This window comes from Thermobia domestica, chromosome 17 (genome assembly GCF_964235325.1).
Source record: "Thermobia domestica chromosome 17, izTheDome1.hap1.1, whole genome shotgun sequence".
Lineage (NCBI taxonomy): Eukaryota > Metazoa > Arthropoda > Insecta > Zygentoma > Lepismatidae > Thermobia > Thermobia domestica.
In genome coordinates, this window is record NC_137470.1 from 60,207,280 (window position 1) to 60,234,182 (window position 26,903).

The 26,903-nt window shown below is 35.7% G+C and overlaps 1 long non-coding RNA gene across 1 annotated transcript in view; it reads left to right on the forward strand.

The window, feature by feature from the left end:
* The window catches only part of LOC145674623 (uncharacterized), a 183,842-nt gene that overhangs the window by 87,921 nt on the left and 69,018 nt on the right, over nucleotides 1-26,903 (forward strand). The window contains exon 2 of the long non-coding RNA XR_014129000.1: nucleotides 5,111-5,251. This is a non-coding gene — a long non-coding RNA (uncharacterized LOC145674623). The remainder of the gene's footprint in view (nucleotides 1-5,110; nucleotides 5,252-26,903) is intronic.

Consider the following 26,903-nt stretch of genomic DNA (forward strand, 5'->3'; position numbering starts at 1 on the left):
AAACTTGTTTTGGCAGGAAGACGGGTTTATAAAATTCTTACGAAGAGAAGCGAACATATTACTGAACTAGTATCCCGTTCGAAGTTGATCTCTGTTTCTTTGAGTGTTTGATTCTTGGCAGATTGATATTTGTGTGATATTACTTGTTGTGATTATTTTTGTATGAAACATTGTTGGTGATATATTCATTGTTCCTGTGATTAGTTTATCATTAAGGTAAGAATATTTATTATTTCTATGCATTTGAAATGTGGACATAGGGAGGGAATCAGTTCTCCTAGCAGACATATCTTTGATCAACAAGTATTCGTTTATATGTTTAGCGGGAACTACATTTCATTGTATGAGAGGAGACACGGGTTTGATGCCGGAGCGAGCTTATGTGATACGGATTTTCGTTTGATATATCCTTGATGTTTAATGGAATGATAAATTTAAAATTGCTGCGACTCCGAATTCGTTTGAAGTAAATGAAAGTAAATATATTGATTGTTTAATAGTAGGAAAGCAAAACGAAATGAAGTTGTTCAGTTTAACGTCCCACAATTTTGCCGGTTAGACTAACATATTAGATTAGATTATAAACTACAGTTAATGAAAGTGTGTTGAAACGTGAAAATACTAATTGATTTGTACCAGAGTAAACGCTCTATCACTGACCCACCGTGTCACCCTTAGCAAAGAAAGCAAGCAGTTATTATACGTACGATTGAGAAATAGAATAATACTGTAGTAAACACACTTATCGATTGTAGGTACCGGTGTTCGAACTCTTGTATTAGAAATATAAATGATAGAATCATAACAGTTTTTTCAATGTAAATACGGACTTTTACAAGAGTAGAACGTTATTATGAGAAGAATGTATGTCCGAATTTTTGGGTTATTACGATCCATTGAGATGTTATAATTATTTGGAAATGATAAAAGATTAAAAATGGAATTAATTATGTTAATTTTATTCATTTTATGCTAAAATATACGCGAATTACAAGCATTTTTCTGTTCTTATAGACCAGGGAATCATAGCCGCATAGAAGGTAATATGTCTACGTTTTTGGAGACTCAGGTAATTCTCTAAGTTTTAGGATAAAATAGCTATAAGGGTTTGTTTGCTATGAAGAAAAAAGAAGAAAAATAGCAGCAAAAATCTTGAATGAACCAGACCTCCCTTCCCCCTGAACCCTCTTTTTCCGGGCTACGAAACTGTCAAGGAATGAGAGGTTTTTCTTCCTTTTTGGTTAGAAAGATCTGAATGAAAGATTGTAGACGGTTATTTGTTTGTTATTGTTGTCGTATTTTTCTTCTTCCTTCCTGGCTGGAATCCCCTTGAATGAAGGATTCTTGGCAAGTGATGTTTTATATGACGGCAGGACATAAAAAGGAAAAAAATTTCCTGTTTTGATTGAATAAAATGGAATGAGTATTCATTCATCGGAATATTTTTTTCTTTTTTTAAAAAATAGGCTAGAAAGATTAAATATTCATGGAAGAGATAGGAGAAAATGTTCTATACTCATTTTAGGGGCGTAGTAAGACATTTTTACAATGGGGTAACTGCTATATTTGTATCTTACATACATGTAAATGATATCTATTAGTTTTACGTTCCAAGAATACAAATGTTGAGCTATTTTATCCCAGTTTCCTTTATGATGAGTGAAACAGTGGAATGAAGAAGGGGAGGAGAGCAGTATTAAGAGAAAATTGTAGCATATTCTGTATAAACTTTTGATATAAATCCATTATTGGAGGGTATCTGACTATATTTTTGGTTTATGATCATATATATGTTTGTTTGTATATGTGTATATATGTATATATGTATCTGCTCAGAACTGTTTATATGTATATATGTATGTAGCCATCTATTTACAAGAATATCTGTCTGTTGGTTGTTTTGTGCGTTGGTAGACATCCGTCTCTTTTTCTTTCTTTCTCTCTCTGTGCATGTCTTTTGTGTGTGTGTGTAGTTCTACGTATATATGTGATGTGTGTGGCGGTGCATTATCATGTTTTTACAAAGGTTTGCCTTTGTAGGCATTGGGAGACGCCCGTTCCGTGTTTGCTGGTGTATTTCTGTGGTTCTACGTACGTATGTGATGTGTGTGGTGGTGCATTATCATGTTTTTAGATAGGTTTGCCTCTATAGGCCTTGGTAGGCTTCCATTTTCTGTTTGCTGGTGTATTACTGTGGCTCTGCGTATCTACGAGATGTGTGTGGTGGTGCATTATCATGTTTGTACAAATGCATGCCTTTGTAGACGTTGTAGTTTCCGTTTGTTGTTGATGTTATATTGTTTTTTGCGGTGTGTATTGTTTTGTAATATTCTATGCATTGGTATGTACACGTTTCTGTGTGCTGGTGCATTCCCGTGTTTTTTATGTGTCGTGTAGCATTGTGTTCATTTGTAAGCATCCGTCTGTGTATGTAGGTATGTTTCTATGCATGGTTGTGCATTATTATGGGTATGCATATGTATATGATGTGTCTTATGACACATTAACATGCATATGTGTACATATGCATGTCTGTATGTGTGGTCGTGCATTATCCTTTGCGATAGTAGACAACCTTTTACCTGTATGTACATATGTTTCTCTCTGTGGCAGTTCATTATTCTAGGTCCGCGTATATATCTGTTTCTATGTGGTGAAGCATTAAGGTCTGTGTAGATGTGCATGTCTATATGTGTGGGTGTGTATTGTAGCTTTGTGTATGTATGAGTTTGTATGTTGTGGTGCGTTGTATCCATTGGTAGGCATCTGTATGTATGTGGAGTTGCATTGTTTTGTGTCGTATCTTGGTACACATGTTTTTATATGTGATATTGTCTTATATGTATTATGCCTATTCACAATTTCAATTTTATTATCATTTGAGTATACAAACAGTTTTACACTTTCCTTAGGACTTAGCGTAAAAGATATGTTTGCACAAGTAGAAAATTGTCTTAGATGTGAATACGTAATCATTAATATCCGGTTGCGGCAATGCGGGTGCCCGGTAGCGGAAACGTGGTGCGACGCGGGGTGCGTGAATGGAAAACGCGTCTGGACGCCGGCGCGAATGCGAAGACGAATACTATAATGTGACGCGCGCGGACAGGTACGTGATACGAGAAGATCAGTAATGCTTAGAGAACAGATGGTCTCTAAACACACCGCTCCTATACCCAAGAGGTCAGTAGTGATTTTTATATACGTACGATATGTAGTTTTCCTGTTCTTGTGCGCAAGACATTCAGTAAGTGACAATACAGGCTAGATTTGCGTAATGCCTGACAGTCAATATTCAGGTGCTCGTGTACATTTCCCGCCATGCACAAATTTGTTTATTTTACTGCGCGACGGTACCAGTACGTGATGTTTGCTCAATAGGTACACTATATTTTAGTTAACAACCAATATTAAGATGATCGTGTACATTTTTCCGCCATGCTGAAATTATTCAATTTTTCTGCGTGATGGCTACCACTACCTGACATAGTTGCGCAGTAGGTATATTATATGTTACTTAACAGCCAATGTTAAGATAAGCGTGTACATTTTCCCGCCATGTTGAAATTAGTCCATTTTTCTGCGCGACGGATACCTGTACGCGACATGTTTGTGCAGTAGGTATATTATATGTTACTTAAAAACCAATGTTAAGATGAACGCGTACATTTTCCCGCCATGCTGAAGTTAGTCCATTTTTTCTGCGCGATGGTTACCAGTACTTGACATGTATGCGCAGTAGGTATATTACATGCTAACAGCCAATATTAAAAAAATCGTGTACATTTTCCCGCCACGCACAAATTACGGTATTCTTTATGCGCAAAAGCTAAATATTAATAAATTGGATGTGCAGAAGATATAGTTATGTATTATGCAGTACTAAGAAAAGAAAAATAACTGAGTTGAGTGCAAACATGAATGCACACTACACACTTTTACGGGAACTTATATAAAATGTTGACGGAAGTATCTTTAATGATCAGCGATAAACCAAAATGTTAAATTTCCCCGATACTATTACATTTTTTCCTTTATTAAGATTAGGACATTCTTTTTCCAATGTTCTGGCGACCGTATGCTCATTTTCAGTATACTATTTAAATATTCTTATTACTGGTGTCCAGACGGATATGTTCGCTTTTTTCTTTTCTACATTTTTTTGTTTTTCCAATGTTTTGACGTTCCTATGCTGATTTTAAGTATACTATTTAAATATTCTTATTACTGATGCCCAGAGGGACATGTTCACTTTTCTCTTTTTTTCATTTTTTCCCAATGTTTTGACGTCCTTATGCTGATTTTTAGTATACTATTTAAATATTATTACTGATGTCCAGACGGACATGTTCACTTTTTCTTTTCTTCCTTTTTGTTTCTTCCAACTTTTTGGAGTTCCTATGATGATTTAATATTTTCACTAACATTCAAAAGAAAGACACGTATCTAAGGTTTTCTCCCACCGTTATAATTACAATGTAGGTGGCATTACTTTGATATCCCCTGCCACCCAGTCGGCTTCACTTTGTTTTCCCTTCCAACTCAATCGGAATTCCTTTGATTTCCTCTCCTACTCAGGCGGTTTAAATTTGATTTCCTCTCCCATCGCAGCGGCTTAACTTTAATCTCCCCTCCCAGTCAGGTGGGCTAACTTTGCTTTCCTCTCCCACTGAAGCGGTATTCCTTTGATTTACTCTCCCACTGGAGGTTGCATTCCTTTCCTCTCCCACTCAGTCGGGATGCCTTTTATTTGTTTGTTTGCAAAACATGTTGAAACTTGTCTTTTACTATTTACATTTGTGTGACGTCATACATTGTAATGTATATATACTGTATTGTTGTACAATTATAATCATTTGAATGCAGACGAGGATACATGCATGACGTAATTTTATTACATCCTCAAATTTAAATTATTTTATATTATTAATCAAGTTAAAATTGGACATAAGAAAATATTGAAAGTTATCTGATTACATATAAAATTAGTGTTAAACAAGACAAAGCAAGAATATATATTAAAGTTGAGGTGACTGTATTAGCAGACATACACAAAAAACCAAATTATTATAATAATCATATTAACAAGAAACTCAATTCCTGATTACAGATGGAGTTCTTCAACTTAGAATTCAATGTTGTGGACGAAACCCTCTTCCAAGAAGAATTGGGGGTCTGCATAATGTTGAAGGAGTCCTGGCAGCTTGGCAGAAAATTCTAAAATTATATCAGGATGGACATGAAGTAAAAGGTGTGAGTACCTGCTTTCATTATTACACCAGTATTTTGCCTCTAATGAACACAGTTTTGAATACATGTCTTTCCTCTGCAGACATATTAGATCTCATTTCTGCTGGATTTTTCAGAGGAGAGAACATGTATCATCTAGCGCACGAGAGGTTTATTCATAATTTTATTAGGGGAAAAGGACAACTAGATAGAGTAAATGATAGAGAAGTATCTGAATTTTATCAGTATAGCTCGCGTTTTGTTTTGGCTCAGCGTAGTGTTGCAACATCATCATGTAACAATTCCGTAGCTAATACCCCCCAAGGAAATTCAAACTTGGGTAATATGGTGGATGACAGAATGATTGTTGATGATGCTGAACAACAAGAATATAATCAAAATTCCGTTGATAATAATGATCATTATATGGAGATACTGGGAAAGTATTTAGAAGAAGAGGGGCTGGGTATCGATGCAGCTTCATCTGCTCAAATAGTCCAAGGGACCAATCCTGTAAACAATGTTCATCCATATGTGCAATGTTCACGGTATACTATTGGCTATGGATCACTATCTCCACAACCAGGACCATCTCATGGAAATGTGTCGCATAGGCGCGACCAAGTTGGTTATAAAAAATTTTAAAATCAGATGATGGTAACTTCGAAATCGTAAGAGACAGCACAAAAGATTTCACGAATTTTAATCTTTGGGGAAGAGAAATCGCAATTCGTCCTTCCGGCGAACACAATATTCAAAATCCGGAAGGATATATTACGAAATTGGTTAATTTTTTGTCAGACGAGGTTCTCGCTGACGCACGAGCAGATTACGTTGGTCTCTGTATCGATAGCTCGAACAGTAGAAACAAAAAACAGCGTATATTCCTTCGAGAAGGAAGAGCGATTTAAGTGCTGAGGTCATTTTAAATTCATTAAAAAATATATTAAATTCCAATAAGAATTCTTCCTCGGAAATGAACTCCAATTTCGGTTTTATAAAGCTAAAACGTAAGCGGGCAAGGTATTAGGAATGATTGTAATCCGCCCGTTATGAACACATGGAAAAAATTCTTAACCGCCATATTGTTTATATTAACGGATCTGACATGCTCTGCTTGCTAAAGTGTATTGTTTGGTATTTGGAGAAATATGAAGGAAGTAAATTTAGTGTATAATTTGAAAAGAAATAACGATAAAATTTGGAACAGCAAAGCAGAGCGACTTTGTAGCGGAGCAAATGTAAATGTTAAAGCAAAGAATGGTTGCGATTTAAGCGATTTTGATGCTTTCCAGAAATATTTTCAGGAAATTATCAAATTGTTGTTTATGTAAGAGATGAATCCGTTAATGAAAGTAAATATAAGGTACTTGTCCCTGGAACTCCTGCTCCAAAACAAATGTATATTTTTTTATGAAAGAGGTGTTACAGTTGATCATTTCGCACGAATTAAGTGCATTACTTCGTTCCTAGAAAATAGAAAATATTGTACAAAGTGTTTGGAAGCATACGATGTACAATTACATAATCACAAGTGTGAATTGAGGTGTTTAGCATGCAATAAGCAGCATTACCAAAACCTGACATTACGAAAGATCAAGTGTGATGCATGCAAGAGAAAATTTACTGAGGGTGAATATTTTAATAATCATTTGGCACGTAATATAGCTGGCTTTAGTGAGTGTCATTATGTAAAGGTTTGTCCCGACTGTAATCGCATGACTGAAACTTGACTTCGAAAAGTTGCACATAAGTGTGGTGCCACGTGTAAGGTTCACGTAGAACCTAATCATCAATGCTTTGTGCAAAAATTGAAGCCCAAACATATCAAAAGGTTTATGTACATTGCATATGATATTGAAACGATGTTAATGCCGGAAGAAGAGAATGGTGAAAGGGAACATGAAGTAGCCCTGATTTGTAGCAAACATACATGTTCGTACTGTATGAGTAAATATTTGGATGATCCCTGCAACTTTTGCAGTGATAAGAATGGAAATCGATCGTTTTCTTTTAAAACAATGGATGGCTTCATTAAACATGTTTTAATGGCGCGTCCAATGTTTCAGTTCACAGTAGTTTTAGCGCACAATTCTGGGCGTTTTGATGGTATGCTACAAAGTGTTTGGAAGCATACGATGAACAATTACATAATCACAAATGTGAATTGAGGTGTTTAGCATGCAATAAGCAGCATTACCAAAATCTGACATTACAAAAGATCAAGTGTGATGCATGCAATAGAAAGTTTACTGAGGGTGAATATTTTAATAATCATTTGGCACGTAATAAAGCTGGCTTTAGTGAGTGTCATTATGTAAAGTTCTGTCCCGACTGTAATCGCATGACTGAAAGTTGACTTCGAAAAGTTGCACATAAGTGTAGTGAACATTTTTGTGCCACGTATAAGGTTCACGTAGAACCTAATCATCAATGCTTTGTGCAAAAATTGAAGCCTACACATATCAAAAGGTTTATGTACATTGCATATGATATTGAAACGATTTTAATGCCTGAAGAAGAGAATTGCGGAAGGGAACATGAAGTAGTCCTGATTTGTAGCAGACATACAGATGGTGATCAGAAAAATGGAAACACCTGAACGAAAAATGGAAACACCTTACCAGATTAATATGGTGTCGGGCCACCTTTCGCCTTCAGAACAGCCTTGATGCGACGTGGGATGGAGGCATAGGGGTCGTGAATGGTAGTAAGTGGAATCTTACACCATTCCTCGTGCAGGGCATCGGCCAGTTTTGTGAGAGAGGATGGAGGTGGAAATCGTCGCCGGAGTCGTGTTTTCAAGACGGACCACAGATGTTCAATTATTTGGAGATCTGGGGATTGAGCGGGCCAGGAGAGGGGTTGAACTTCATCCCGATGATCCTCAAACCACGCTGCAACAACGCCAGCTGTGTGAATGGGTGCATTATTATCCTGGAAGATTGCGTCATTGTCCAGGAACAACATCCGGACCATAGGATGCAAGTGGTCTCCTAAAACTGCGACATAATCGTTGACAGTGATTCGTCCGCTAAGTGTGACCACAGGACCCAATGAAAGCCATGATATGGCGGCCCACAGCATCACCGTGCCGCCGCCATGTTTCACAGTTGGGCGGAGACACTGCAGATCATAAGCTTCTTTGGGCGTTCTCCACACATAAACACGCCCGTGGTTGGGAATAGGGTGAAGAATGACTCATCCGACCATATCACACGTTTCCAGTCCTCAATGGTCCAAGTTGCATGGTCGCGGCACCATTTGCGGCGTGCGAAAGCGTTATGACACTGATAAGCGGTTTGGCCCGTGCAACACGACCCCATAAGTTCATGTCATGTAATTCGCGGCGGACTGTGATTGTCGAAACAGGGTGGAGGTGCTGATTGAGTTCCTCCGTCACTTGCTCCGCAGTGGCAGGACGATTCAACGTGACAATGCGCTTTAATACCCGGCGTGACCTGTCACTCATGATTTTCTTCTGCCCATTGTTCCGCTTCTCCGATGTGGTTTTCCCGTGTGTTGTGTAGGCCGTCATCTCCTTCGACACTGTCCCACGCGACACACCTAACACAGTAGCCACTGCCGTCACACTCACTCCACATAACCGTGCACCAACAATTTGCTCTCTTTGAAAATCTGAGAGGTCTCCCATTTTACACTACCTTCGTCTGCGGCAACCACTGGACACTGATGTTCCACTGCGCCTGACGTAGTATAGAGACCGACCTAACACACAACCACCAGCGGTCCGGCGCTGCGGGCGCCACGACTTCACTGATAACACATACATCTGACGTGTTGCCAACTACAAATGTTTCCATTTTTCTGATCACCATCTGTACATGTTCGTACTGTATGAGTAAATATTTGGATGATCCCTGCAACTTTTTCGGTGATAAAAATGGAAATCGATCGTTTTCTTTTAAAGCAATGGATGACTTCATTAAACATCTTTTAATGGCGCGTCCAATGTTTCAGCGTATAGTAGTTTTAGCGCACAATTCTGGGCGTTTTGATGGTATCTTCTGCTTAAGAAAGCTAATTGAGAAGCAACATATAGTTCCTGATGTTCTGATACAGGATCAAAAAATATTTTGTATGAATATTGCAAATAGATTCTTCTTCCGTGACCCGTATTTGTTCCTTGGATGCAAACTAAGTAAACTCCCCAAAACTTTATGCCTATCAGGAAATTTGAAGAAGGGAGATTTCCCATATTTATTTCACACTTTAGAAAATCAAAATTATATAGGTCCGGTTCCCGCTATTGAATATATTGATCCTGACACGCGAAGCACGGAAGAGAGACAATAACTAATCGCCTGGCACCAAGAACGTGCTGCAAGTTGCGAGGAGTATGATCTCCAAAAGGAAATGTTGGCTTACTGTAAAAATGACGTTAGAATTCTTACAGAAACTATCATCAAATTTAATAACATCATAGAAGAGAAGACGAACAGGCTCCAATGTTTTATTGCTTGTTCCACGGTTGCAGGGCTAAGTATGAAAACGTATCGTACCCTGTACTTACCGGAGAATACCATTGCTGTAATTCCGCCAAAGGGATTTCAACATAATGAGCGACAAAGTACAAAAGCATTCTTGTAGTTAAAATATGTTGAACATCAACTTGGTAGGAATATCCAGTACTGTGGGACTGGTCCAGAGGTACGCTTCGGTAAATACAAGGTTCACGGATATGAACGAAGTACGAATAGAGCGTATGAATTTGATGGATGCAATTTCCACGGGTGTGTTTCATGTGTTCCTAACAACCGTGATGAAGTCGTTCATGGTTCTCAGGATCCTTGCGACACGTATGCAAGACGGTACGAACAAACCATGAGACGTCGAGAATACATTCAAAATCTTGGTATAAAGTTACACGAGATCCGGGAATGTACTTGGGACAATATGGTGAAGACAGATGAAGATTTACAAAAGTTCATTAAAGAATATAGTAATCATCTAGCGGATCCTATTGTTCCAAGAATGGCATATCAAGGTGGTCGTACTGAAGTCTTCAGAACATATGTTGCAAAGGATAATGTCATTCGATATTTCGATATTACATCTCTATATTCTTTTGTAATGGCACGTAGACCAATACCGATTGGAATGCCTACGATTCACAGGTGGCCGGATTTTCTAGAGGTGGAAAATACTCATGGGCTAGTGAAATGTACCATCATGCCTCCAAAACATATGTATTTTCCTATTCTCTCATATGTGGCAGGTGGACGCTTACTTTTTGGATTTTGTCGAACATGTATGGAAGAAGAAGGAAATGAAGTTGTAGGGGAATGTACACATGAAGGAATGGATCGCGCAATAACAAGTACATTTTGTACTCCAGAGCTACATCTTGCTCTTAAAAGAGGTTATAAGATCATCGATATTCATGAAATTTGGGAGTCTGAATTCATGGATCCAGAAGAAGGGAATTCAGGTGGTCTGTTTGGGAATTACGTGAACTCCTTTCTTGAAATGAAGCAGGAAGCCTCAGGTTTTCCTGCTTCTTCCAAAACGAAAAAGACAAAAAGAAATATATCGATGAATATTATGCTCACGAAGGTATTAAATTAAATTATAATAATATAAGGAAGAACTCGGGTTTGCGCGCTATAGCGAAATTACATCTTAATTCGCTGTATGGGAAATGGAGTCAGCGCTCGGACACGATGAAGTGTACAATCCTCAAAAACCCAGAAGAGTTTCTTAGGTACCTTTCATCAGCAAGATATGAAGTTCATTCAGTGATTCCAGTCGGTGATAATCAATTACTAATGAACTACAAGGACTTGGAAAATGATAACACCCCGTTAGGATTTTCCAATATCTTGGCCGCATTTATTACTTCGTGGGTGAGACTTTAATTTATGACCTTCAAACTGCTGTAGGACCTGAACGTGCACTTTACACGGACAGTATTATTTCTTTGCAACGGAAAGATGAGGAACCCGTGTTACAGTTGGGTAATTATCTTGGGGATTTAACGGATGAAATTCATGAAAGGTGGGAATTTATCACTCTGATCGCTTTAGGATCCGAAAATTATTTATGAGGCTTAGAAATGCCTCAGGGGAATTTCGGCACATCTACAAAATTCGCGGGATAACATTGAACCATAGAACCTCTGAAAAAATTAATTTTGAAAGCTTCTATGCATTAGTGCGAGAAGCAATTGAATCTGTAATAATAGAAAATCCTACATGTATTATCCGGAAACACGGGTTCCAAATCTATCAAGACGTGAAACCTAAACACACCGTATGGTTAACAAAAAACGTAAACGTATTGATGACGAAGACGATACTCTTTTACATGACGTACAAAAGACTAGGACCATAACATAGGTTACCAAGAGACTTAACGTTTGACCCACGAACGCTAAATGCGTTTGAATGTGTGCGTGCTAGTTTCTTTGCTATGCAAACTGGTCGTTAATTATTTATTGGTTCAGTTTAGTAGAAACTGTGTTTCGCATAAACAAAACAATTCTAATCATTTTAATATTTTAGTCATTTTAATTTTGTTGAGTGAGTGTGTGTGTGAATATATAAAAGGCGAGATTTCTATTCCATGCATTTATTTGATAACGAGATGTTGAAGTTTAATCATCCCTCTACCATTTTAATTGCTGGTCCTTCAAAGGCTGGTAAAACCTGTTTTGTAAATCGTTTACTTAGATTCCCGTGCAAATATTCGTTTCGTAGTAGGAATTCCAGATAATGAATACTTTCACATTGAAGAAAATTCATTGTTAATATTAGATGATTTAATGTCTGAAACCAATGGCGATGTTGCAAATTTACAAAATATGCACATCATAAAAAATGAACTGTAATATTTATAGTACAGAATTTATTTCCAAAAGGAAAATATGCACGTGATATTAGTTTAAATGCACATTATATTATAGTATTTAAAAATCCACGTGATAAAGTACAAATTCAATATTTAGCTAGACAAATCATGCCACGACAAAGTAAACATATCGTTGATGTATTTGATGAAGTAATACGTTCGTCTCATATTTATTTATTATTTGATTTAACACAGAAAACAAATGACGCCTTACGAATACGTACTAACATATTTCCCGATGAAACAATGTACGTACACACAAACGTAAAAGACGAGGGAATCATAGTATATGTTTAGTTTGTATCAAGATGCTGAAGGTGAAACAACACTTTAGCACACTCCGTGCTCTGTGTAAATGTAAAGCACCAAACCATAATCTTATTCTGAAAAATGCTTCAGGTGATTTAATACGAACCATTTCACAAGTTGCTAAAAATACAATAAAAGGGAACATTCCTTTAAATTCTCGTCAGAAGCAACGGTTACATAGACATAAAAAGATCTTGGCAGTTCTTTCTCAACAACGTACAGCATTAAACAAGAAAAGGAAGATATTACTTCAGAAAGGTGGTGCGTTTCTACCAATGCTACTAGGTCCAAGTAGTATTTATGGAAGATAAAAGTCATATCAGGCTTACGTAAAATGATTTTAGTTCCTGAGAATGGAATGCATCAATTTCAATCAAATGCTAAGTCTATAGATACACATCAGTCGCGATTAGATGAAGAAATGAGTACTATTTTACGTCGTGATCTTGGTGTTGAAGAAAAATAGAAAATGTATCAGCAAGCATTACATCAATATTTACAATATTCGTCTACACAAAAACCTGTTACATTTACTATAGTTGAAAAAGAAGTTCAAGGAACATCATCTGAAGAATCATTCTATTTTACCTGTTGTACAATCACAGGTAAAACACATCGAAGAAAAACAGATCTATTAATAAAACAATTAATAAATTAGAATAAAATAGATTGGGATCAATCAGGAACAGTAAAGATACGTGGAAAACAAATTCCAGGTTCAAATTTTATAGATTTAGTGAATGATGTTGTTCGTATGCGAAAATATTCAAGACAACCAGTAGGAATTAAAGAGTTTAAAATTTTGTTAGGAGAACTTAATGTTCCTAAAAAATTTATTTCTACTACTGTGAGTACATCTAAAGTTGTTAGTAGTAAAATTCGTAAAACATTTTTTTAAAATGCAAAGAATATAAAATATAATAAAAATGACAAAGTTATCAAAAATATATTATGATTATTCAAATCCTGCTTCTTTATCTAGTATTAAAACATTGCAACGTAAAACTAAATTATCACAAAAGAAAATAAAAGAATGGTTAGCATCACAAGACGCGTATACATTGCATGCACCAGTACGAAAAATTTTCGAGCGAAAGAAATGTTAGTGCACCGAATGAAACATTACAAATGGATTTAGCAGATATGCAAAATATAATAATAATTATAAATATATTTTATGTTGTGTTGATATTTTCTCACGGTATGCGTATTGCGTTCTATTAAAAACAAAAAAGGTCCTGAAATGGTTAAAGCAATCACAAAAATTATAAACAGTTAAAATTACCCGGGTTTCACGTACAAACAGATTTAGGTGGTGAATTTTATAATCAACATGTAAAACGTTTATTTCAAGAAAATGAAATTAATCATTATAGTGTGAATTCGGAAATTAAGTGTGCATTAGCAGAACGCTTTATACGAACATTAAAAGATTGTATCGATACTTTACAGCAAAAAATACTTATCGTTATATTGTTTTTCTCGATAAAATTGTACATAACTATAATCATACGTATCACAGAAGTATTAAAACGGCACCTGCAGAAATAAATTATTCAAACATTAACCCTTTTAAATTCTCGCCTTTTTAGGCGTTCTTCTTGAGTCTCAGATAATCAGCAACAGCGTCATCCCTATTTATCCTAGGATCATGGTTCATACCTCGTTTTTCTGAGAATGGAACAGCCTTTCAAACGGTATCACTTACATGTCTCTATAATATGCCAGAAGATAATTATTTGAGGGAAAATCGGGATTTTTTACCAAAAAAAACTTCAAAGTTTGGGGCCCCCTGAGGCTCTACCGGGTTTGCGCACAAACCTCCAAAATTTTGGGAAAATACGACGTAGTGTACTAATTGCTTGTGACAAATTCGAATTTCCTGCCTTGAATAGTAAGGGCGGGAAAATTTTTTACCCGTGTTGAGAGAGCATCAAAAAACGCCCAAAATTTCCCTAACATGCACCCTACAAATTTTAAAAAATTTGACACGCCCCTAATAATCGTAAAATTATGGTTCATATGTCGTTTTGTTCACAATAGAGTAGCCTTTCAGATGGTATCACCTGCATGTCCCTCGGATATCCTTAAGAGGGAAAAATTGAGGAAAATAGTGATTTTTGCTGAAAAATTCCTTTTTTCCGCTTTGGAGCCCTCTGACGCGGCCCTGGGTAAACATAGAGATCCAAAAATCACTTTCAAAAATACTACGTAGTGTACTAATTACTTGTGCCAAACACCAATTTCCTATCTGCAATACTAAGGACGGGACGGGGAAAATATTTCCCGCTTCTGCGAATATTCCCGAAATTTCCCAACGATACTATACAAACTTCAAAAATTTCCTGACACGTCCCTAATTATCGTAGGATGATGATACATACGTCGTTTTCCTTAGAATAGAGTAGTCGTACAGATGGTATCACCCGCATGTCCCTATGACGTTCCTAAGGAGGTTACAAGTGAAGAAAATATGGATTTTCCCCTTTCTTCTTTTTGAGGCCCTCTGTCTCGGCCCAGGGTTAACATAGAGATTTGGAAATCATTTTCAAAAATATTACTTATGGTACTAATTACTTGTGCACAATACCAATCTCCTATCTTCAATACTAAAAACGGGAAAAATATTTTCCTCTTCTGCGAATATTTCCGGAATTTACCAAGGATACTATAAAAACTTGAAAAATTTCCTGACACGTCCAAAATTATTGTAGAATAGTGATTTATACGTCGTTCTCTTCAGAATCGAGTAGGCTTTCAGAAAGTACTACTGAATTGTCCCTATCATGTAGCCGAGCGGAGCAAGAATCACGAAAGTGGGATTTTTGGTCAAAAATATCCCTTTTTTACCCTTTTGTCCCTCTGAATCCCCCTTCTATGTTGACGAAGAGATCCGAAAAAATTCTCGTAAAAACTAATTGGTCCACTGATTGTCTAGGGAAAATGTTAGGTTTCTAGGATTAAAGAGAAGCTCACCAAAAAATGTTGAAGTTAGACCTCAGTAAAAAAAAAGGGAATTTGTAAAATGATGACGTCATACCCCGCTATGTTCTGACGCTCGGAAGCGTATAGACCCTTCCAAGGCTTTCTTGAATGCCTCCTCTCTTGGAAAATAAAAAAAACCGGAACTAAATAGCATTCTTAGTTCTCTTTTAATCGAATCTTTAAGACACTACAATATCGGTCGAAAACGACCGAAAAAACTTATAAGTGTTAATCAAGTATGGAATACATTATATGGAACATCAACCGCCAAAAAGAAATTAACATATAAATTCCATCCGGGTGATTATGAACGTGTCAATAAATGTAAACATAAATTAGAGAAAGGATATTTACCAAAATGGTCACAAGAAATATTTGTTGTAGATCGATGTATTAAATCAAATCCAGTAACTCATAAATTAAAAGATTGGAATGGTGATGAAATTAAAGGAATACTTTATGCACAAGAATTACAAAAAGTAATAATTAATTCAAACAAAAATTATTTAATTGAAAAAGTACTTAAACGAAAAAAAAGATAGATTTATGTGAAGTGGTTAGGATATCAGTCAAGTATGAATTCATGGATTAAAGCGAAATCTGTTCAGTCTTCAAAATGAATTGAACATTTCAACACGACTTTTACGTTACTCTTCCTTCAAATGCAACTAGTAAACTTTTTGATAATACAACAACATCGTATAGAGTAAAACTTGTACAAGCTATTGATTTAAGGGATGGTGAATGGGGTGTTGCATTAACACAAATTAATATTCTGTGGAGTTTTTATAATGTAGGTGAAAACGAAAAAATACCATAAATACTGTAATTAATGGTAAACATGAAGGTCACAAAATTAATATCATATCAGGATATTATTCTTCTGTAAAAAGTATTTTAGATATGATACCTGAAAATGTACGTATGATAAGACATCATAAAAATAAAAATCAAGTATTTATATCACATATTTTAAAATTATCCGATCGATGTATGGTATCGGATTGCAAAACATTTTTGGCTTTATTAATGAACATTCAACAGATTTTTCTCCTGTTGTATACTTAAAACCAAACACACAAGATAGAAAACTGCACGTGGAAAATTCCCGTGCAATTTAGATTATAATATTCCAACTGAAGTAAATGTTTGTGTTGATGTTGTAAAACAACAAGACGTTGGACCTTTACTTCGAAAACTTAATGTTTATGATGAAGAACATGCACACATCAAATGTTTTCTCTTCCACACACCACACCATGTTAAAGTAGAGAAAAAGTATCTTGACACGATAGAAGTAAACTGAAAAGATGAACACGGGCAAAAACTACCATTTCAATTTGGAACTTCAAACTTAACACTACACTTTAAGCAAAATTGATTTCTGATAGTATTGATGATAGTTTTTACATTACACTCGTTTCAAATGCTAGTACTGATGTATATCCAAAAAATACTTCATCACATTTTATTAATCAATTAAATGATAATATTCAATTATCTGAATCCGATTGGTGTGTTGGTTTAAGTGAAATACACATTCCACTAACATGTCATAACGTTATCGATGGTAAAAATGTTGCTTGGTTTACATTAAAAGATGGGGAACATCAGGAAAGTAAAATTACACCGGGATATTATCCAACCGCGTACCATTTAATCGAAGAATTAAATAAAGTTTCCAAATTCATAAGATTTAATGTGTCAAATACTGTATTCGTAGATTGTGATTAACGTGTTAAATCACTTGCATTGTCACCAACATTGTCTTTACAATTAGGATTTCCCGAAAATAAAGATCTTGTTTTACATAAACGTGCATTTAAACAACCTTACTTTGATATTGGTTATCCGCATCAAATTTTTGTGTATAGTGATATTGTACAATATTAATATTTAGGCGATACCAAAGCACGATTACTACGTATTGCAACAATTTGCAATGTGAAATACGGAAAAGTGCAGACAATTACATTTCAAGATATTCATTATTTACCAGTTTCAAAATGTTGTTTTATCAATATCGGAGTACTACTAAAAGACCATGTAAGGCGAAATTTGCCATTTCGTTCCGGGACATTGACGGTAACACTTCATTTAAAACGCGCTGCTCCTAAATAAAAAATGAAATCTAGACGTATATGTTATCAACGAAATCGTGGAATACCTCATTTTTCAGGACCAGTTTATCAACGTGGACACGGTATCGGGAGTTTCTTTAAGGGTTTAGCACGTATTGCATTACCGTTTCTTAAACAACGTGCCAAAGCATTAGGTCGTCAAGCATTACAAACAGGTATACAAGTTGCAGGCGATGTATTAGAAAACCGTCCAATAAAAGAATCTGCGCACGTGTAAAAGAGGCTGGTGAAACAATAAAGACAAAAGCTGTTAATAAAGTTGGTCAGTTACTATCTGGTAGCGGTAAGAGACGGCCACGAAAACGTAAAGCTCCTGCAATACGTATTGGACAGCCAATCAAACGGAAACGTTCTCGTGCTGCTAAACGTAAAACAAAAGGAAGGAACACTAAAGATATACTGGTATAATGGCTTTACTTAATTCAAATAACTATGAATGTTGTACTTCAGAATTTGACTTATTTTCCGTTCCAATGGCACAAACTGCTATAGAAGCAACTTCTCATGTGGAAATCGTCCTATTTCTACACTAACTTCAGAAGGACCTATTGAATTGGTTAGTCCTGATGAAACAGGTGAATTTGTTCATCCTGCTTATCTTTATCTTTATGTACGTTGTAAAATTACAAAATCAAATGGTAATAATTTAGATGAAAACGATGTAGTTGAACCAGTAAATAATTTCTACATTCATTATTTAGTCAAGTTGATATTTCATTAAATGATAAATTAATTAGTTCATCATCTGGATCTTATCCTTATTGCGCATATATTGAAACCTTGTTAAATTATTGAAATGATGCTTCGCAAACATATCTTACATCTTCTTTATGGTACACAGATATCGCAAAACAATATAATACATTAGATGATACAAATACAGGATTTAATAAACGTGCTGCTTTTGTTAAGAATAGTGCACCATTTGAAATGTATGGACGTATTCATGTTGATATTGCAAGTTTAGGTCGTGTGTTCCAAACAAAGTTGGTCTTCGTATTAAATTACACCGTACAAAAGATACGTTTTGTTTAATGCACGCTCCTAATACATCTTATAAAGTAGTGCTTCAAGAAGTTACGATGTATGCACGACGTGTTGACACATCTGCACATGTTGGTATGGAAATAAATTCAGGTATGGTGTATGGAACGGCCAAATTACCTCTTACAAGAGTTGAAACTCGATCATATACAATACCTTAAGAAGTAAATTCGTACAGTCTTGATAATCTGTTCCTTGGAAATGTATCTAAATCAATCGTTATTGGATTTGTCTCTAACGCAGCCTTTAATGGGAAATCAGAAATTAATCCTTTCGAATTCCAAAGCTTTAACGTTAACAAGTTGCAACTACAAGTTGGTTCAAAATCATTTCCTCCCAATCCCCTCACCCCTGATTTTTTAAATAATTTATACGTTCTAAGTTACCAGATTGTTCTCCGGTACAGGTATATTTTATAAAGATGATGGCCATACTGCTAACTATGATGAATACCCACATGGATACACTCTTTAGCATTTATTCTATTCCCAACTGCTACATTGGATACTACATGTGATGTTGTACACGATGCTCCCGTTAATTTAAAAGTATCATTCGAAGAATCATTAACACAACCAATCACTTGTATTGTATATGCCCAATTTGATTCACTCATACAAATAGATAAAGACAGAAATGTATATAGCGATAATTCATTTTAAATTTTAATCATTTGCGTAGCCTGAGGGTTGTTGTTCACTTCGCCGCTTACCGTGGGGAAGACGACGATGAACTTATTGTTAAAGAGTTAGCAATAGCTAATCCAGATATACCATTCATACAAAGCTGGATATTTAAACCTCCGTGCGCTACTATTGAACTGTGTGAAACAATAATAGACGCAAACAAATACTTGTGTAATAATTTTTATGGAATCCAATGGAATGAAGGAGATGTCAAATACTCGCACCTTAAAGAAATTCTTCGTAAATATTGTACAAATATTTCATCTGTTTACACTTTCGGCAACGCTCGTCAGGACTTTCTGCAGGAAATTCTTCAACGTGATATTATCAATCTCTAGGATTTGGACTGTCCACGGTACACATCTCTAGAATTTCATGTGTCAAAGTGTGCGCATTATAATCATCGCTTTGGACATTACAAGTGCAGTGTACATGAAGCCTTATTATACAGTGAATATGGAAAAGTGTATGATTATGTTTTGTTTGTGAACAATACCAGCGATAAATATTTTCCAACTACGTTAAAGAAATAAAAAATCATGTATACAGATGAAATTTTAAAAGTTCTTCTCAATGATAAACAAACTGGATCATATGTGAATGGAATTTATTCCATTGATACAATTCCACAAACAGTGCAAACTCCTGTTGGACTAATCATTAATCTTGATACATCACATTCCGCAGAAAGTCATTGGGTTGGACTATACATAAACAAATATCACGAAGGCTTTAATTTCGATAGTTTACGAATGCCTGTGCCAAAAGAAATTCATTCATTCTTATGTAAAAATACTGAAGTTTATTATGTAAATAGTGAAGCATATCAACACGAAGAATCCGTGTTGTGCGGATATTTTGTATTATTTTTCATGTATCATATAGTACGCAATAATTCATTTGAAAAAACTTTAAGTTTATTTCATAAGACAAAACTAAAAAATAATGATAAAATTGTATATAAGCACGTAAATAAATTTTTAAAAAGAAAACAAAATATTTATCTGAAATAATAAGTTTATTGTTTGTATATATTATGTACATAAATGTATAAATAAAAAAGATTTTTTTAAATAAAAGTTTCAAATTTTACTTCATGTGTTTTATTTCACAAACATGAAAATAAAAAAGGTAAAGTTACATCATTGAAAACGTGTTAGTTAATGCTGTTGATCGTTGAAACTTCCACCAATAATTAAGTTATTGTGCATTTCGATATGCACAACCTGATTTCTCTCAAGTTGTATATTTTTTTCGTGAAAAGAACAATATTCATTCATAACATTTGCACATAATTCATTTAATGGTGAACATTGTTTTGATTCAAGATCAATAACATTATCTAACTAAATAGTTTCTTAATCCAAATGGATTTCTCTGCACCTTTACAATAAAAGGTAGCATCTTGCAAACATAATTGATATACAAGGATACGTATATGTGATACTGTATATCCGTTTTTATTATTCCAAGTTAGTCCATGTAAGTTTGATATTAACCAATCAACTTGTTTCTGACATCCTAAAGATAATTGATTGTATTCAATCGGAGATTTTACTAAACAGCGGAAATTTACTGTATCATCACATGCAATTAAACAAAATTCACGAATAATAAATTCATTATTTGAAATCTTAAAACCTTGTATGTCGATAATGTATTCATTAACACGTGGTGAAATTTCATGTCTACGATTCAACAAAAAAAGAATTATTTGTCCTACAAATTCCAAATTACATTCTCGCGTTTTTCGTATAAAGTTTATACTTGAGATTTCACTATGATGTTCTTCAAACACTTCAAACAAATCAATAAGAGTTATTTCGTTGGATAAATGCTGTACAGCAAAAGTTCCAGTATCATGAAGAAGAGAACACCGGTGTTGAAGATTCAACGTGCATTGTTCGCAGGAAATAATATTTAAACGTACGTATACATTTATAGTTTTTAAAACACACAGTTAATAAAAACACAGAAAACACTAGCGTCTCCTCGTCGTCAAATTCGCTAAAAACTAACTTTCGTACGGGAGCCATAGCAAAATACATAAAACTCTGTATTTAAGCATTTACGTCACAACAAAATGGCATCCTAACAACAAGTTCATACAAGTGTCCCTATCACTTGATCATTAAAAGAAAAAAGTCTTGGATTTTTTCCCATGCGTACGTGACTATTCAAGGTCGAATTACTTATCTGTCAACAATAGAAAAATTTTAACGCAAACCTGTGTTCTATCTCTCCCCCAAACAACATAAGCTTTTCTTAGAAATTCCAAATGTACACCTGTGTATACTCAAGGTCAAACTACTACACTGTAAACAATAAAAATAATGGAAACAATATACACTTCCCTCACCCCCACCCACAACATTCTTCAAATATCTTCTTGAGTACAAAGAATAAGGGAACCAACATGTCATTAACAATAATTTATTACACATGCTTTACAATCAACAATAAACACTCATAAATGGCGGACAAGCTTCTAATCAATACCAAATGCTATTATTTTGGCGCCAAATGGTTGAATTTTGACCTAAAGGGTTGAACTACCTTTACGAGGTACCACTACTTTGTTCGATTCTTCATCGCGAGGGAATTAAAAACACATAAGCTTGGGGGATTTCACATAGTTATAATTTTATTTTAATTCATTGGGGGTCATTTTTCTATAGGTCGTCCCTGGAGGGTCATCAGCTAATCATAGATTCCTTTGTATAGGTGGTGGCGGTCTCTGGAGGGTCACAAGCAGTGAAGGGCCCTGGGGGGCTATACGGTGTGTCCCTGGAGGGTCCTGCGTTCAATGCTTCATCAAGTAATCATAGATTCCTTTGTATAGGTTGTGGTGATCTCTCGTAAGCCATGGGGCGTTACAAGCAGGGGGTTTTCTATGCTCACATTGTTCAATATGTTATTTTAACATCGAGTAATATTTTACATATTACGAACCAATAAAAAAGCTGGGGGTGATTTTCAACCAGGAATCATGCAGTAGAGATCTACTGTGACCTTGGGGGTCATTCAACTTCCTCCACGAAAAAAAAAAACTTCTACCCTAACTCAATTTCATCAGTCACATGATCGTGACACACTAGATAACATATCATATCAATAGATTATGTCATTATCAATCAATAAACATTTGATATCTCTTATCAAAGGCGGAAATCTGTTTGTAGGATAGAAATTTCAATACTTCTACTATATACCCATGTCTTATGATAGGAAATGAACCCGTGTATACGCCCATATAACCATATAAGGTAACATAACCCCATCAAAGCGGATAAAATGGGCCTAAAACCAAACACGTGGTTGTACTAAAATTTGGCAATTTTGTACCCCTAAAAGGGAACGAGGTGGACCACCCACATTTATAATAATCTATATTAGGGTCCTATACTATAATACCAAATGTTTAGATTGGGCAATTTCCAAAATTTAAGGGTAGGTCAATGTACCCCTCCCAAAATTTTAAAGGGGTGCATCAATGTACCTGTGTTTTATGATAGGGAATGAACACCTATACATAACAACATAACCATATAACGTAATAGGACCACACCAACGGGAATAAATTAGGTCAAAATCAAACACGTGGTACAACGTATTGCTTACGTTTATAATTTGGCAATTTTGTACCCCTAAAAGGGAACGAGGTGGACCACCCCTGTATATTAGGGTCCTATACTATTATACCAAATGTTTAAATTAGGCAATTTCCAAAATTGAAGAAGTGGGCCAAGGTACCCCTTCCAAAAATTTAAAAGGGTGCATCAATATACCCGTGCCTTATGAAAGGGAATAAACTCCTGTATACACTCATATAACTATATAAGGTAATAACACCTCATCAAAGGGGATAAATTAGGTAGAAAAAAACGAAATTTGACTTTTTGGCAATTTTTTACCCATGAAACGGCACGAGATAGACCCCCAGTATTGATAGAGGTACATACCCTGGTCCCGGGCTACCATACCAAAATTTAAATTTGGCAATTTCCAAAATTTAACGGGGTGGTCCTATGTACCCCTCCCAAATTTTAGGGTGGCCCAAGGTACCCTTGCCAAAATTTAGGGGGTGGGCCAAGGTACCTCTGCCAAAATCTGGAGGGGTGGTCCTAAGTACTCCTAGGTCACTGACCCTGGGCCAAGGTCATTGACCTTTGACCTATGACGTTACAAACATTTTTGCTGACTCGATTAGATATAACGGGGGCCTACTACTCCAGATTGAATTGGAATCGGAAGCTGAAGGGATTCCAAAAGACTGCATCTCGATATATCTTACCATTTTTGCTCTACCGGAAATCAATACTGAAACAGGAAGTAATTATAAAATTCAACCACTTCCGGTTTCGGCAGAGTGTTGCTAGTTGTGATGGTATGTTCTCCTGAAAACTTGAATTGACTACAGAAAACTGTCTGTCGCTACATATATCCATTTTTGTTCTATGGCGATAAATGTTGAAACTGGAAAGGTTAATTTTAACCACTTCCGGTTTGAATAGAGGATTAGTGGAGAACGTATAACCTATTTTTGGGCAGCTGAATCAGTTGAAGAAAAACGCATCTCAATATCTCTTACCGTTTTTGCTCTACCGAAATCAGCATCAAAACCGGAATTAGCAGTAAATTTCAACCACTTCTCATTATGGTACAGTGTTGCGGGTTGTGATGGTATGTTCTATTGAAATCTGGAATAGTTTACAGAAAAGCACTTGTTCTTAAGAGAATTTTGCTACATGCTGATAAATACTGAAGCTAAAATTCGTTAATTTAACCCCTAACGGTTCACTAATTTTTATGTATGCTTCCGATACTGCTTGCAAAACAACATATTCACAGACTACTAACCGCGTAAAATTCACAGGGAGCAATAGCTGTTCAACCATCGCAAAAAATATGTGCACAAATATGTACAACGAACAATACCTGAAAATAATACTCTTCAAAGGCAATAGGCAAGATCAAAACATGTGTAGCCAAATGGTAACGAAAACTCGTTAAGTGTTAAGCCACTTCCGGTTTCAAAAGAGTGTTAACGGTGATTGACCTATTCTTGGGATGTTGAATCAATTGAAAACCTCATTTTGATATATCTTACTGCCTTTGCTCTACGAAAATTAAGTATAGAAACCGGAATAGTAAACTTCAACCACTTCCGGTTCTCGTAGAGTATTGGTGGTTGTGTCAGTATAGTCTGTTGATACACTGAATCAATTGCAGAAAATCGCTTGCTGCTATCTATTAACATTTTTATCTACGGTGATAAGTGGTGAAACTGGAAATGACTAATTTGAACCACTTCTGGTTTGAATAGAGAGTTAACAGAGGAGATGGAACCTATTCTTGGGACGCTAAACCGATTGAAAAAATAAAGTATCTCGATATCTCTTATCGTTTTTTTTTCTGATGCCTGTTGACCGACGGACGGCGTCTGTAAGACTTCCGACCCTTTTGCATACCATAATTTCGAAGTCTAATAAATTATTAATCTAAGAATTTCTGCTCAATTGTTTTATGTGGTGTTCTTAAACTTTGCAAGAAACGAAACTCAATTCTTTTGACATTGTCAACTCAGTTCCAATACGTATAATAATGGTATTAACTGTAAACAGGGTATTAATTAGGCATGACCAATTCCGGAATTTATAAAATTCCAGATTTCGGAAGAAAATTCCGGAGTTTACAAAAAATCAGGATTTCGGAAAAATTCCGAAATTTAGAAGATTTCAGATCTCGGAAAAAATACGGAATTCAGAGAAAATCTACACTTCGGAAAAAATCCGGAATTTAGAATATTTCGAATTTCGGGATAAAACGGAATTTAGAATATTCCGAATTTCGGAAAAAATCCGGAACAGAACATCCCAAATTTCTGGAAAATTTCGAATTTTTCCGAATTACTTGATTTCTAAATTCCGGAAAAGTTGGCCATCCCTAGTATTAACATTTAGAAACGATGCACTTGTTTTGAATGTTTGTTTAAAAGCAAAGGAGAAAAATTTTGGTACATCTCGTACAAAAATGGTGACTCCCCTCATATCTGCAGATTAGGTATTGCAGTGATGATTTCAGGGCCAGTCTGCAGGTATGTCCCATCCGGAGCTGCGAAACCCCCTGGAGCAATCTTTGATCATGATCAAAAAGGGTTACAAGTATTTTCGCAGCATTACTTTTACCCCCTGTGTAATGGAATTCCCACCGGAAATTGTCTAAAATAACTGGGATAGTTGTGTCGCTCAGTGTAAATATTTTGCAAAAGAATAACGAAGTAATTAAGAAAAAGAATATTAATTTTCCAACAAGTATTTCTCGACCTCATTCAGTATCGGATTGCGTCAACGCAATCCAAAATTTGCGTTTAGTTCATCATATTCAATACCGCATGCTGATTTTGCGATGTGACAAATTTCCCCTTTTAAGAATCATTTATCGTCCGCAATTTTACCCATACACTCAGTACTGTACCAAAAGTTCTTAAAATCATGATTTCAGTTGCGTTGTGATTCCCAGTATTTGCGAAGATGAAAACGGAATGAGGACATTAGTTTCGACTTTAAACTTGGGTAAATGAGTTATGTATGTAAATGATAAATTATTTTGTCATGTATTTTATTTCTTTCCTCTGATTTGTATAGCGACACGTTAACCGGGTACTATCTTCGTTTCCCACCGGTTTGTTTGAGTAGCAAATTGGTGGCTCTCCGAACCCCAGCAAGAAAGCCATAAGTAAGTTGCATAACGTGTCACACTTGGAAGATACACTGTGACACTTAAGTGATAAGCAGGGAAGCTGCTAAGTGTATAGCATCCGTCTTCAAATCCATTATGTAAAGAATCTATTTTTCGAACCAGTTTACTATTAGTAGTATATAAAATATGGCATTAAGTCGTACTCCATGTAGGGAAGTCCCTACGCAAATAAATCAGGTAGTTGTATTGGGTGACACATCAGTGGGTTGCACATCCATCATCTATCAGATTGCTTATGGACAATTTCGACACTCATATGAAGCAGCACCACTGTGTCACCAGAAGGATATTGTGTATTTGAATGGCCGTCAAAGAACATATTTGGTTGACGCAGAGATTTCTAAGCATGATGAAATTGAAGCATTGATGAAAAGTGCAGAAGGATTCCTGTGTGTGTTTTCCTTGGTAGACAGGGAATCTTTTAATGCTGTGGACAGTTACATGAATCTCATATTGAAACTCAAGGGAGAAGCTACTCCAGTTATTCTGATTGGTAACAAGAGAGATCTGATACAAAGAGAAGTTTCATATACAGAGGGTGTGAAGAAGGCTGCTGAATGGAAAATACCATACATCGAAACCTCAGCCAAAACTAGGGAGTTTGTGGATGTTGCCTTTAGATGGATAGTCGAAAAGGTTGCGTATCAAAAATTAGTGGAATATCATTTGGAGTTAGTTTCAGAATTCGAGGTAGAACCATCTGAAAACGTCAGTTCCAGAAGTGAGGACACTACAAAATGTTGCGTGATTCTTTGAAATTGCTAACGCAATTTATAGTGTAATACTCTACTTCTTGTTTTGGTTGTGATTGGTAAATACATCAGTTTGTCACAGTATCGCATTAACTGCAAGAAATGTAAGTAAAGTTCGTGAAATA